The sequence below is a fragment of the Bos indicus genome, chromosome 11 (genome assembly GCF_029378745.1).
Source record: "Bos indicus isolate NIAB-ARS_2022 breed Sahiwal x Tharparkar chromosome 11, NIAB-ARS_B.indTharparkar_mat_pri_1.0, whole genome shotgun sequence".
Classification (NCBI taxonomy): domain Eukaryota; kingdom Metazoa; phylum Chordata; class Mammalia; order Artiodactyla; family Bovidae; genus Bos; species Bos indicus.
In genome coordinates, this window is record NC_091770.1 from 53,800,770 (window position 1) to 53,815,887 (window position 15,118).

The window sequence follows — 15,118 nt, forward strand, 5'->3', positions numbered from 1 at the left end:
ATACTATACAAAAAAGATCTTCATGACCCAGATAACCATGATGGTGTGATCACTCACCTAGAGCCAGACATCCTGGAATGCAAAGTCAAGTAGGCCTTAGGAAGCCTTACTACAAACAAAGCTAGTGGAGGTGATGGAACTCCAGTTGAGCTATTTCAAATCCTTAAAGATGATGCTGGGAAAGTGCTGCACTCAATATGCCAACAAATTTGGAAAACTCAGCAGTGGCCACAGGACTGGAAAAGGTCAGTTTTCATTCCAATCCCAAAGATGGGCAATGCTAAAGAATATTCAAACTACCACACAATTACACTCATCTCACATGCTAGCAAAGTAATGCTCAAAATTCTTGAAATCAGGCTTCAACAGTATATGAACGGTGAACTAACTTCCAGATGTTCAAGCTGGATTTAGAAAAGGGAGAGGAACCAGAGATCAAATTGCTAACATCCGTTGGATCATCAAAAAAGCAAGAGAGTTCCAGAAAAACATCTATTTCTGCTTCATTGACTATGCCAAAGCCTTTCATTGTGTGGATCACAACAAACTGTGGAAAATTCTTAAAGAGATGGAAATACACGATCACCTGTCCTGCCTCTTGAGAAATCTGTGTGCAGGTCAAGAAGCAACAGTTAGAACTGGACGTGGAACAACAGACTGGTTTCAAATTGGGAAAGGAGTACATCAAGGCTCTATATTGTCACCCTGCTTATATAACTTATATGCAGAGTACATCATGCAAAATGCCGGACTGGATGAAGCACAACCTGGAATCTAGAATGCCAGGAAAAATATCAATAGCCTCAGATACACAAATGACACCACCATTATGGGAGAAACTGAAGGAACTGAAGAGCCTCTTGATGAAAGTGAAAGAGGAGAGTGAAAAAACTGTCTTAAAATTCAATGTTCTAAATACTAAGATCATGGCATCCAGTCCCATCACTTTATAGCAAATAGATGTGGAAACACTGGAAACAGTGAGAGACTTTATTTTCTTGGGATCCAAATCACTGCAGATGGTGACTTTGGCCATGAAATTAAAAGATGCTTGCTTCTTGGAAGAAAAGCTATGACCAACTTAGACCACATATTAAAAAGCAGAGACATTGCCAAATAAAGTCCATCTTGTCAGAGCTATGGTTTCTTCCAGTAGTCATGTATGGATGTAAGAGTTGGACTATAAAGAAAGTTGAGTCCTGAAGAATTGATGCCTTTGAACTGTGGTGTTGGAGAAGACACTTGAGAGTCCCTTGGACTGCAAGGGGATCCAAGCAGTCCATCCTAAAGGAAATTGTCCTGAATATTCACTGGAAGGACTGATGCTAAAGCTGAAACTGCAATATTTGGCCACCTGATGTGAAGAACTGACTCATTGGAAAAGACCCTGATGCTGGGAAAGATTGAAGGCAGGAGGAGAAGGCGACGGCAGAGGGCAAGATGGCTGGATGGCATCTTCGACTTGATGGACCTGAGTTTGAGCATGCTCCAGGAGTTGGTGATGGACAGGGAATTCTGGCGTGCCACAGTCCATGGGGTCACAAAGAGTCAGACACGACTGAGCGACTGAACTAAACTGAAGTATTAGCAGTTTGATTATATTTCAAATAAAAATGTATTTAACTGCAACTAGAAAAATTAAAATACAACTATATTCCACGAAAATATAGTTATAATACACTTAACATGTTTTATCAATATAAATTTTAATCAGAATTAACTATTAATTAAAATTAACAGCAATGATATACAGATTAAAAAATGTATAAAAAATATGTCCAAAAGAAAATAACAATCCACCAAAGAGGATAACTGAATTTCCTATAAATATTGTTAAAGAGGGTCACTTTGACTATTTAACAGAGAGTTGTCAAATAGGAAACATAAAAATCTTTTAATACCCATCAAACATTTTTTAAGTTATAAAAATAAGAGGTGCCAAAGGTAAATTGTAACACACAGCTATATGCTACTAGAGGAAATCTAAAGTGGTATACTCAGACAGTAAAGAATCTGCCTGCAATGTGGGAGACCTGGGCTTGATCCCTGGATTGGGAAGATCCTTTGGAGAGGGAAATGGCAGCCCACTCCAGTATTCTTGCCCGGAGAATCCCAGGGATGGAGGAGCCTGGTGGGCTGCCATCCTGGTCACACATTGGACACTACTGAAGCGACTTAGCAGCAGCAGCAGCCAGTATTCTTGCCTGGAGAATTCCATGGACAGAGGTGACTGACACTTTCACTTTGACTTCCGTGATGTCTCAGGGGGTAAAGAATCCACCTGCAATTCAAGAGACATAGGAGATGCAGGTTCAATCCCTGGGTTGGGAAGATCCCCTGGAGTAGGAAAATAGCAGCCCACTCCAGTATTCTTGCCTGAAAAATCCCATGGGCAGAGAAGACTGGCAAGTTACAGACCAAAGGGTAGCAAAGAGCTGGACACAAATGAGTGACTAAACATCCATCATCAAAATAGTTTACAACTGAGAAAAATTGTAAATGTGAAAATGTGTAGCAAATAATAGAACATGCCAAAGTGGACCCAGTAATCCAAATATACATGTGCACAAACTGACATTTACAAAAATCATCTTTCCTAATATTAAAAAAATAAGAAAAGACAAAAATATCAGTCAACAAAAGAATTGATAAAAACTGTCACACCTTTACATGGCCACAATTAACACTAATAAACTATAGCCACACATGTCAGTTTTGGTACACTTCATTGAATATATTTGAATGAAAACAATTCACAATAATTCACGCAATGTATTTGCTTTACACACATTTTAAAAGTATACATAAATAGTCTGTTTTTTATATTACCTGTGTCATAAAATTATAAACCAAAAGAAAGGAGGAGTTATGATATAATTATACCTATTAATAGTATCCAAGAAAGGGAAAATGAAAACAATAACGAATATTGAGGAGTTATATTAAATTTTAATATTTATTAAATTAGATTAACTATTTTAGTATATAGGGGAAGGAAATGGCAACCCACTTCAGTACTCTTGCCTAGAGAATCCCTTGGACAAAGGATCCTGGTGGGCTGCAGTCCATAGGGTTGCAGAGTAGGACATGACTGAGTAACTGACACACACATATTGGCATATATTGCATAATTTGCAAGTATTTATCTTTAATAGAGATTACAATGCATACAATTTTCATTAAAAATAAGTACATGGAAATTATATACAGGGCTTCCCTAGTAGCTCAGACAGTAAAGAATATGCCTGCATTTCAGGAGACCCAGGTTCAATCCCTGGGTCAGGGAAGATCCCCTGGAGAAGGGAATGGCTTCCTATTCCAGTATTCTTGCATGGAGAATTCCATGGACAGAGGAGCCTGGCAGGCTACAGTTCTTGGGGTCACAAAGAGTCAGAAACAACTGAGTGATTAACACTTTCACTTTTCATAATATGCACATAGTTAAAAAAAGAGAAATTAAAATTTTCCACTTTTTATCATAATCTGTTTAGTTCCCATCTTTATATTGACATTACATTCAAGGTTCAAATGTTCTTTAAATTTGTAAATCAAAATCTAATGTGAGTCCTCATCTTAACTTTCTTGGTAGTTTTGCACATGATTGCTGATTCCCTTCCTGTTTGTTACATCAAAACTGCATTTAAGTTTGAAACACTATATTTCATGAAAAAGGATGTGCACATGTGTGATATTTTTTTCAATATGAATTTTCTTCCTTTCCATCTTTTTTTTTTTTTTTTTCTGCTGGAATTCCAGGTATAAGTGTATTAGGCAACTTATTACTGAAGTTCTGTTTCTTACCTTCCCTCTTCTCCATGCTGAACTGCTTTTTCTTCTTTAAACTTTCAGAGTTTGTTTTTTTCCCCTGTGTCCTCAAGAGCAGTAATCTTCATTTTCATGTCAAAACTAAAATAAGTGTCAAATCTGCAGATATAAGCCGATTCTGTGAACTGGCTTCACTTTAGTTTTTGAATTGTTTTTAGATCTAGATGCTACTTTCAGTTCAGTTCAGTTCAGTTGCTCAGTAGTGTCCGACTCTTTGTGACCACATGAATCACAGCACGCCAGGCCTCCCTGTCCACCACCAACTCCCGGAGTTCACTCAGACTCACGTCCATCAAGTCAGTGATGCCATCCAGCCATCTCATTTTCTGTTGTCCCCTTCTCCTCCTGCCCCCAATCCCTCCCAGCATCAGAGTCTTTTCCAAAGAGTCAACTCTTCGCATGAGGTGGCCAAAGTATCGGAGTTTCAGCTTTAGCATCATTCCTTCCAAAGAAATCCCAGGGCTGATCTCCTTCAGAAATGGACTGGTTGGATCTCTTTGCAGTCCAAGGGACTCTCAAGAGTCTTCTCCAACACCACAGTTCAAAAGCATCAATTCTTCGGCGCTCAGCCTTCTTCACAGTCCAACTCTCACATCCATACATGATCACAGGAAAAACCATAGCCTTGACTAGGTTATTCTTAATATTTCCATTTCTTTCTATATTATGTTCATATTTTTATATAAATCCTTAAACACATTTCATAGTTCTTTTTTTGCATGGCTCTTCAAAAGTTACCACTGAATGGCACAGATGTTTAATAGCATCTTTATTCTCAGGTTGACAAAACAATGTATCCATATCACACTCATCAAGCAAACTTCCGCTTTTTTAAGTTTCAAAATAACAAATGCTATTAAAGATGTACAATAACATGACTGTTATATACTTTCAGAGGAAATATAAATTAGTGAGTCCTAAAAATTGGTCAATTTACAGCTCCTTAGTAGTAGTTATTTCCCTGGTAATTGTTATTTGCTTGTCCCTGGGTAGTTAACCCTAAACATGTATACATTAGAATTAAACCAATGCCTCAAGAGGAACTCTAAGCAGATTTCCAAAGCCCTCATAATTTACCCTGTAAAATCTACCCACTCAACTTTCCTCAGCACTATTACTTGTTTCCTCAACTCAACAAGACTTCCATACTTGCTTCTCCATGGTCTTGAAAGCAAGATCAATCCAGAAACCAGTGTGATAACAGGACATAAATAATTTGCAGTCTTGTTTAAGGAACCATAGGATATGCTGCCAGTTACATATTGTCTGAAAAAATCATTTTATATATTTCAAAGTTGGTTAGAGTAGGAGGAAATTTCAGATACCATTTACTCCATCATGGCTGCTCATTTCTTTTAAAATAAATAGCCTAATATCATTTAAACACCTGTTTAATAAAAAGAATGCAATCCAAAGGACACAGACATTTTAGAATTGACTTAGCATTTAATGCAAGTTATATATCTATCCCCAATTGCATAGAAACCATAAAACTGCAGAAGCCCCTCAAAGGAATTTGTAGGTAATTAGAAAGGATTAAATAATAATAAAATATGTTTTGTAAACTGTATAATCCTCAAATAAAGTCACATTAAATCATATGTGTGAATATGTTTGTTGACCTAGATTTTCTTAATTAAAGAAAGGTTGCACTGTCTGCTGTTTATGAATCAAATTAATTTGTAAACCTCTTGAGTAAGAGTTTCAGTTGATTTTCATCTAAGTTGGTTTCACATTTCCCAGAATCATAATAAACTCCCGATCTTCATGAGATTCAGCTAAAAGAGTGCTGATACTTTTGAGAAATTCCATATAATTTTAATAATCAATATGAATATTAAGCCCATATTGAATTTAAACAGTTCAAGAATATGTACCTTTTGAATGAAATCTCCAAAATTTGATTTGAAATGCTGGCTTTTGATTCTAATTCTTTGATATTACCTATTTAATCAGATAAGACTTATAGACTAGTGATCTGCAAGAAAGAAGCATAGACTCAAAGCTGGAATCAAGGTACAAATATACTTTACCATCATGATGACAACAATCACAAGTAATGTTTGTTAAGGGCTTAGATATAAATACCAGGGACTCTTTTTAGTTATTCATGCATTTTTAATCCTTGTAATCTACTTTTGGAGTAATCTTTATTTCTTATCTCTTTTTATTGATGAAATAACATAGACTCAAAAGTAAATGTATTTGCCAAAATACTATTTTCTACTTTGACAAAAAAACTAGGCAAGATCAGAAATTATGCTCCAATAAGCTGATTTCAGATGACATCTTCTGAATAAATTATATTAATTTCTCAATCTGCCATGAATACATGGTGTTCTATGCCCATAGACTTTTTTTGCTGTTGTTCAGTTGCTAGTCATGCCCAACTCCTAGGGACCCCATGGACTGCAGTACACCAGGCTTCTCTGCCCATCAGCATTTCCCAGAGTTTGCTCAAACTCATGTCCTTTGAGTTGGTGATGCCATCCAACCATCTCATCCTCTGTTGCCCACTTCTCCTCCTGCCTTCAGTGTTTCCCAGCATCAAGGTCTTTTCCAATGAGTTAGTCCTTTGCATCAGGTGGCCAAAGTATTGGAGCTTCAGATTCAGCATCAGTCCTTCCAATGAATGTTCAGGACCGACTTTCTTTAGGATTGCCTGGTTTCATCTCCATGCAGTCCAAGGAAATTTCAAAAGTCTTTATGAGAAAGAAAGGATTAGAGTAAACAGGACATTTAATCTTTTCAAAATAAATGTGCATTTCATTTATTCCTTATTTTCTTTCCTTTTTCCCTTGATTTCAAAGATAAAATCTTACTCTTCAGCTTGGACTGTTTTTAGGAATTTGTACCAAGTCTCCAGTGTATGGGGGCTTCACAGGTGGCTCAGCGAGTAAAGAAACCACCTGTGAAGCAGGAGACACAGGATTGATCCTTTGGTTCGGAAGATCCCATGGAGGAGGGCGTGGCAAACCACTCCAGTATTCTTGCTAGGAAAATAACATTTACAGGGGAGCCTGGCAGGCTATTGTCCATGGAGTCCCATAGAGTTGGACAGGACTGAGTGACTGAGTGTGCATGTGCTCCAGTGTGTGTGGGATTTTTTTTCCATCTATTTTAAAGGAAAGAGATTCATTAAAAATTTTTCAACTAAAATGACAATATAGTTATTTGAATATGTATATTTTCCTTATACAGATGACAATTTGGTTAATGTAGATTAAACTATTAACAAATATACTTAATCTTTCCATCTATAAACTTTTTAAATAAAACATGCTCTTCATCTGTAAACATGTTTAAAAGAAACATAGTTTTTATCCTTTGGAAAGAAAACAATATTGGTAAAGTAGATAAGCAAATTTCAACAATGATAGTGCCTATTTACATCACAATCAATTAATTGCAGTATTTATTGATAAATATTAGAGATCATTTAATATGCTAATGTCATCAATTTTTTTTTTTTTTTTTTTTTTGGCCAATTAGTAGATGTTCTGTGCAGCAATCAAACCCACAGTTTTTGAAATCTGGTACTTTAATATTTATTTTTAGTGGATTAATGCTGGCAGAGATCATCAAGAACGATTGACCCTCAGTTGACCTGCAAACTGGACTTGGGTGATCAGAGGGTCTGGAAACTGGCAATGGCTACTACAAGAGCAATTGTGGGCTGGACTGGCCCCTGGCCAAGCTGGATGAGAATTCTGGCTATAACTGTGACTGACTTTCAGGGTCGTCCCTAGTATGACTGCCTGCAAGGCCTGGCCACAGTTATTGTGGTAATGATGGTGGGCAGTGCTGGCCACCTGGCTGCTTCTGAAGGGAACTCCTGCTGGCAAGGCCACCCACTGGGTGGGACAGGGCAAATCCCTAGAAAGAAAGTTAGAAGGATACCTGTGCCAGCTGGGACAGCCCACCAGTTAAGTTGCTCTTTTTTATCTAAATTTTAATTTGGAAATTTTGGTAATTAGGACTTTTATTTATGCTAATATAGTTCTTTATGGATAAAAATTTTCCAGAAAACATTGCTATATTTTGATCTCAAATTTTTTATAGGTTTTGGTGCTATTTTTTAATTCAGTTCATAATGGATTTTAATTTCCCTATTGGTTTTTGCTTTTGTTCAGTTGTTTTTTAGGAGTATGTTATTTAGTTTCCAAACATACTTGATTTTTCAAAAGGTATTTTTACTATTGTTTTCTAGTTTAATTACATTGTAATCAGAAAAGATTCTCATTACAGCTTTCATTCTTTTGAATCTATTGAGGACTTTTTTATGGTTGACAGTGTTGTCTTTTATACCTTACTGATTTTTGATTTGCTTGTATCAATCCTCAAATAATAATGTTAAAATAAAACTACAGATTTTTTATATTTCTTTAATTTTTAATTCAATTAAATTTTGCTTCATGTATTTCTAAGTGCTATTGTTAGACACATAAACACTAAGATTGTTATCTTTTTGGTGAATCAATTATATTAGCAATGATAAATATTCCTCTTCATCCGTGGTAATATTTTCTGCTATGAAATTTCATTTGATATATAAACAAGTGCACTATCCTTTTTATTTTTTTCATTAGTGTTAGCATGGTATATCTTTTCCAATCTTTTAAATTATCTAACTTTAATGCTATATTTAAAGTCATTTTTTCTTTAGTAAATTTCTGATATTGAATTGGAGTGCTTAAGCTATATTGATTTAAGTTTGCTATTGATATAGTTGAGTTTAAATACAGTATACTACTATTTATTTCATTTCATTTTATTTCATCCCCATTTCTTCCTTTCTGCCATGTATTGTGTATATCTTAATAATTCTATTTGAACTTCTTAGTTAATTTATATGGGCTTCTCTGATAGCTCAGTGGGTAAAAAACTCACCAGCAATATAGGGGACCCTGGTTCAATTCCTGGGTCAGGGAGATCAGCTAGAGAAAGGATAGGCTACCCACTCCAATATTCTTGCTAGCTATAACTCTTTTCTATAATATTACAGTCAACCTTCAACTGATGACATACTATTTCATGTAACCACCTCTTATCTGTACATTTCCATTTTCTCCTCAGGCATTTGTTATGTTATTGTCATAGAGTCTAATTAACTTTAAGTTGTGTTATTGTTTTTGCTTTAAGCAATATCTATAAAGAGATTTCAAAATTATGCTAAAAACTTTTTTCTTATTTGCCCACCTATTTAGCTTTCTAGGGGGTATGTGCTCATAATTCACTGAACTAGATATAGATTTCCATCTGATATTATTTTTATTCTGTTTGAAAGAATGGCTTTAACATTTTCAATGTAGAATTATGTTGGTAACAATTATTTTAGCTTTACTACATTTAAAAAGGTCTTTATTTTTTTTTTCAAAAATATAAGTATAAATATATTCTTGCTAAGTTTACTTTGTTCTGTTAATACTTCTGTTAATACTGCTTTGACTTCTGACTCTTATTTTTTCAATTGAACTCTGCTGTAATTCTAATATTTGTTCTACTGTGTGCAAAATCTCTTTTGTTTCCTCCAGTTGATTTTATATTTGCTTTTTTTTCTGGATTCAGTGAAGTCAATTTTCTGTAATTTTCTTCTACAAGAGTTTGCTTAGGATTCTTTGAACTTCTTGGATCTCTGTGTTTGTAGTATTAATCAAATTTGGGAAAGGTTTTATTCATCATTACTTTAAAATTTTATCTGACCTACATTCCTCTTCTCCAGTGACTGCTATTATACATGTATTAGGCTCCTGAGATTGTTCAACATTTCACTGATGCCCCATTTAGCATTTTAATGTCTTATTTTATTAATATGTTTTATTTTGGTTACTTCTACACTGTGTTTTCATGTTCATTAACCTACTAATTTTCCCAGGGGCTTCCGAGGTGGCACAGTGTAAAGAATCCACCCGTCCGTACAGGAGACACAAGAGATGCTGGTTCAATCCTTGGGTTGGGAATACATGGGAGTAGGAAATGGCAACCCATTCTAGTACTCTTGACTGGGACACTCCATGGACAGAAGGAGCCTGGTGGGCACAGTCCAAGGGGTTGCAACTAGTTGAACATGACTAGTCAACTGAACACATAACATCTCATCTGCTGTTCATATGATCAAGTATATTTTTCATGTCAGAAATCATAGTTTTAATACATAGGAATTCAATTTGAGGCTCATTTTAAATTTCTTCTACATCCTACTTAATAAGCTTACTTTTCCCTCCACCTTCTTGAAGATATGGAATGAAGTTATAACTGGTTTAGGTTTCTTATGTGCTAATTACAGAATCTGTGGTATTCCTGTGGCATTCCTGTGTCATTTTGTAAAGATGTGTTTATCCCCTCACCAAAGATCACATTCTCTGCCTCTTCTCACACTGGTAATTTTTGATAGTTCAGTTCAGTTAAGTCACTCAGCCATGTCCAACTCTTTGCATCTCCATAGACTGCAGCACACCCAGCTTCCCTGTCCATAACCAACTCCGGAGCCTACTCAGACACATGTCTATTGAGTCGGTGATGCCATCCAACCATCTCATCCTCTGTCATCCCCTTCTCCTCCCACCTTCAATCTTTCCCAGCATCAGGGTCTTTTCCAATGAGTCAGTTCTTGGCATCAGGTGGCCAAAGTATTGGAGTTTCAGCTTCAGCATGAGTCTTTCCAATGAATATTCAGGACTGACTTCCTTTAGGATGGGCTGGTTTGATCTCCTTGGAGTCTCAAGAGTCTTCTCCAACACCACAGTTCAAAAGCATCGATTCTTCGGCACTTAGCTTTCTTTATAGTCCAACTCTCACATCCATACATGATTACTGGAATAATCATAGCTTTGACTAGATGGACCTTTGATGACAAAGTAATGTCTCTGCTTTTTAATATGATGTCTAGGTTGGTCATAACTTTTCTTCCAAGGAGTAAGCGTCTTTTAATTTTATGGTTGCAGTCACCATTTGCAATGACTTTGGAGCACTAAAAAATAAAGTCTGTCACTGTTTCTAGTCTTTCCACAATTATTTGCCATGAAGTGATGGGACCAGATGCCATGATCTTAGTTTTCTGAATGTTGAGCTTTAAGCCAACTTCTTCACTCTCCTCTTTCACTTTCATCAAGAAGCTCTTTAGTTCCTCTTCACTTTCTCCATAATGGTGATGTCATCTGCATATCTGAGGCTATTGGTATTTCTCCCAGCTTGTGCTTCTTCCAGCCCAGTGTTTCTCATGAGGTACTCTGCATATAAGTTAAACGAGCAGGGTGACAGTATACAGCCTTGACGTACTCTTTTTCCTATTAGGAAACAGTCTGTTTTTTCATGTCCAGTTCTAATTGTTGCTTCCTGACCTGCCTATAGGTTTCTCAAGAGGCAGGTCAGGTGGTCTGGTATTCCCATGTCTTTCAGAATTTTCCACAGTTTATTGTGATCCACACAGTCAAAGGCTTTGGCATAGTCAATAAAACAGAAGTAGATATTTTTCTGGAACTCTCTTGCTTTTTCAATGATCCAGCAGATGTTGGCAATTTGATCTCTGGTTCCTCTGCCTTTTCTATAAAGGTGACATATATTGCGAATTTTTGTTTTTGAGTTTTATTTTCATATTTCTGTAGAATTAAGTTTGTTTTTGTTACAGTCACTTAGGATCAGTTTACTTTTTTCCAAGGTTTTCCTTTAAACTTGCAGGCTAGTTAATCTGTAGCTGCCTTTGTCCTACTACTGTGGGAGTTTCCTTATAATCATCAGTCCAAGGCCCAGTGGGTTATTTTCATGAAATAGTCCCAGTGCTGTGTGATATTTGAGAATTGTTTTATCTGCTCCTTTTGGATAGTTTGGAGAAGGCAATGGCAAACCACTGCAGTATCCTTGCTTGGAAAATCTCATGGACCGAAGAGCCTGGTGGTCTGCAGTCAATGGGATCACAGAGTCAGGCATGACTGAGAGACCAACACTTTTGGGTAGCTATTTTCCAGACCTCGAGCAGTTTCCTAACATACATGGTTGATAATTGCTTAGCATCAGCATCAAGCGAAACCTTTAGCAAGTATCAAAAGCCCCTACTCTTTCTTAATGTTCCCTCTTCTTCATTAATCTGACCTATGGGCTCTCAATACTTTGATCTTTTGGGACTCCCAGATCTGTCTTCTCAATTTAGGGAGTCTGCCAGATTTCAACAGTTTTCACGTAGAAGAAAGGAAGTAGAGACTAATCCAGACATGGTGAAATCAAAGCAGGATAGATGTGGGAATACGAATAGTAATAAGTATGTGAATAACAAAACTAAAGTTGTAGTAGAGCAACCATATTAGGTCAAAGCAGCAGATGAAGCTTGACATGATTTGCTTCATTTTATGTGGATGTGGGCTAAAAAGCAGAAAACCAAAAACCATGAAATCAGATTATTCAGATTCCAACTCCTTAAGGATCTGAAACTAGATTAATTAGTACATTTTAAAGCAATAATAAGTATTTATCCCAAATGGGAAACAAAGCTTAATGATGTTATTATATGCTTCTTTTTAGCAAGTTGGATTTCAAATACTTCAAAATGTCTCTGAATCTAAGACGGTTGTTTTTTATTTTTTAATAAAAAGTCAGAGTAATTATAAAATAATTGGGCAAAGTTAAGTCTTCCATAAAACATATAATTTGATGAAATAATTTATTAAAAAAGAAAAGACTAGAAATAAAATTAATTAGAGCTTAACAAGAGCAAATAAAACCTGTAATTGTGACACATTTCACATTCTACCTTTAGGTAAACATTGGCTTGATGTTTGATTTACAGGAAGTTGAACATAATTATTTGCACTCTATCATAAACAGACTTGAAATTCTTTTACAGTTAATATTTTATAAGCACAAGTACACATGGACACAAATACAAACATGCAACACATACAAGTAATTAAATGTTGTGATTATAAAAAAGACTACATTCTTCAGTTTATTCTTTTCCCATCCTAATAATTTTCACATTTGTTTCCTAAATCTGATGTGCTGTGAAAAAAATAAGCTTTTTAATTCAAATTAGCACAAGGCAGATTGATTCAAGTAGTAATTTAGAATCTCTAGTAATTTAATCCTTCCAATAGTAACCTACCATTTCTCTAATAAAAGAGAAATATCTAAACTTCACCTTCAATATATTCTGACCATATTTTACCCATCTAACAAAATCTCCCCCAATACCCAAATTAAATATTTCTCTTTTAAGTCAATCTATACCTATTTGTTGTTGTTGTTTAGTCACTAATTTGTGTCCACCTCTTTGCCACACCATGGACTGTAGCCTGACTAGCTCCTCTATCTGTGGGATTTCCCAGGCAAGAATACCTGCATGGGTCATGATTTCCTTCTCTAGGGGATCTTCCCCACTCAGAAATCCAACCTTCATCTCCTGTGTTGCCTGGCAGATTCTTGACCACCGAGCCACCAATCTATACCTATATTTTGAAATTATTTTTTCCTCATTGCTTGTCTCCCACTCTGCTGGACATGAAAATAATATCTATCCTTAAAAGTTCAGTTTAATCTAATACTCTTTCATGAAAGACTCAAATCCTCCACACATTTCCCTCCCTTCTCAACCCCTACTACAATGTTAGTGGTAAAGAACCCACTTGCCAATGCAGAAGACATAGGAGACACGAGTTCGACCCTTGGGTTGGTTAGAGATCCCCTGGAGGAGGGCAGGGCAACCATTCCAGTATTCTTGCCTGGAGAATCTACTGGACAGAGGAACCTGGCCATCTATAGTCTATGGGGTTTCAAAGAGTTGGACACAACTGAGTGACTTAGTACACAAGCACTGCAATATTAGACCACACAGTGAATCATTCATTTTTTTACTTTTCTCTATTTTTCTCATGTTTTAAAAATGTTTAAATCTCCAAAGAGCTTTTAATTTTTAAAACAATCAAGTTTACCATTCTTCCTTACTTTCCAAAGTATAAAATGCAAGAATAAACTAAATCTAAGAATCCCAAACATACCAGCTATTCTATTGACTGATTTTTGATTGCAATATGGTACACGGTGTCAGCTCAGCAACATAGAACATGACATGCCTGGAAAGGTTTTTCCTGGAATAATTACATCTCAATTTTTTCTATTGAGATTTCTGTGGGGACCCATAAGTCATAAAGAATTCTCCATATGACTGAATATTCTAAGCTTTTGAACCAACACTTTGGCAAAATTTATACTTGGCTCTTGGTTTCCTCTCCAGAATATGCTTACCTGAGACAATGTATCTCTTAATTTCAGCATCTTTTGCAGTCTTGGTAGGCTGATACTTTTCCAAATCCCCAAGTCTTTGTTCCTATTGCTTAATAGTTATTCCCTCAATTTATGTACTGTAAGTAGGAACCTGAAAGCAGGCTGTGCCTTCAATGCTTAGCTAGGGAATATCTTCAGCTAAATATCTTCAAGACCTTTGCTTCAAGTTGTGTTTTCCATGTAGCCACAATTTCACTAAGTTTCTGTCTTAAACCAACAGGTATTTTTTTTCCTCCATGTTTCAATAACATATTCTTTACTTCCTTCTGAGTCTTCACGAACAGTGCATTTAAGGTCCATATTTCTACCAACTGTCTCTTTGTGATGACTTGAGTATTATTAGGACAACATAGGTTTTTCTCTGCTTTGCTTCTCACTCTTTGAAATTATCACTAGCAGAATCATTAACATTCATATTTCTACTAACACTCTGCTTAAGGCAAACAGCAGTTTCAGTTATGCTGTCAAAATCCTTTCAGCCTCTACCCATTACTGTATTCTGGTGCCATTTTCACATGTTTAGATATGTGTTATACAAGTATTCCTCTTCTAGGTGTGAAAACCCATATTAATTTCTGATTGCGGTTTTAACAAATTACCTACAAAATCAGTGGCGTATGACAATACAGATTTGTGACACAATGGTAAAGTATCCGCCTGCCAATGCAGGGGACACAAGAGACATCAGTTAGATCTCTGGATTGGGAACATCGCCTGAAGCAGGAAACGACAACCTACTCCAGTATGCTTGCCTGGGAAATTCCCATGGACAGATGAACTTGGTGGGCTACAGTCCATGGGGTCACAAAGAGTTAAACATGACTGAGTGCGTGCATACAAACACGGAAGTCAGAAGCCCAAAAAGGGCTGGCAAGACTGGGCTCCTTCTGGAAGTTCTAGGAGAGAATCCATTTACTTGCGTTTTTCACTTTGTAGAGATTGAAAGTATTCGTTGTCTCATGGTCCATTTTACTTTAATTTCTGCTTCTAGCTTCAAATTGTCTCCTATGACTCTGATCAT